This window comes from Penaeus monodon, chromosome 30 (genome assembly GCF_015228065.2).
Source record: "Penaeus monodon isolate SGIC_2016 chromosome 30, NSTDA_Pmon_1, whole genome shotgun sequence".
Lineage (NCBI taxonomy): Eukaryota > Metazoa > Arthropoda > Malacostraca > Decapoda > Penaeidae > Penaeus > Penaeus monodon.
In genome coordinates, this window is record NC_051415.1 from 11,517,297 (window position 1) to 11,517,641 (window position 345).

Genomic DNA, 345 nt, shown 5'->3' on the forward strand with positions numbered 1-345 from the left:
TACTATACCTTTGTCGAACCAGGATATAGTCTATATGGAATATACTAGCGTCTCCTGTTTTTTATGAGTCTGCGCCTTTTTTCATGCTCAAAACAAGTGTTAGCTACTACCAGTGATACTGTTCTAATCATCCGTTATTATTAAATCATCCTTTCCCTTTTCCGCATCGTTTAATCCATTTTTATTCACCTCTCTTTTGCATTCTTCCTTTGCATTCTTCTTACATTTCAGGTTCCAGTTCTCGTACATCCATTTGGTTGTTGGTCATGTGCAGAGCCAATACTGTTTCCTACTAAGTCTGCACTTTTTCTGGGAACAGCCCACTTAACCCCTTTCAACATTGCT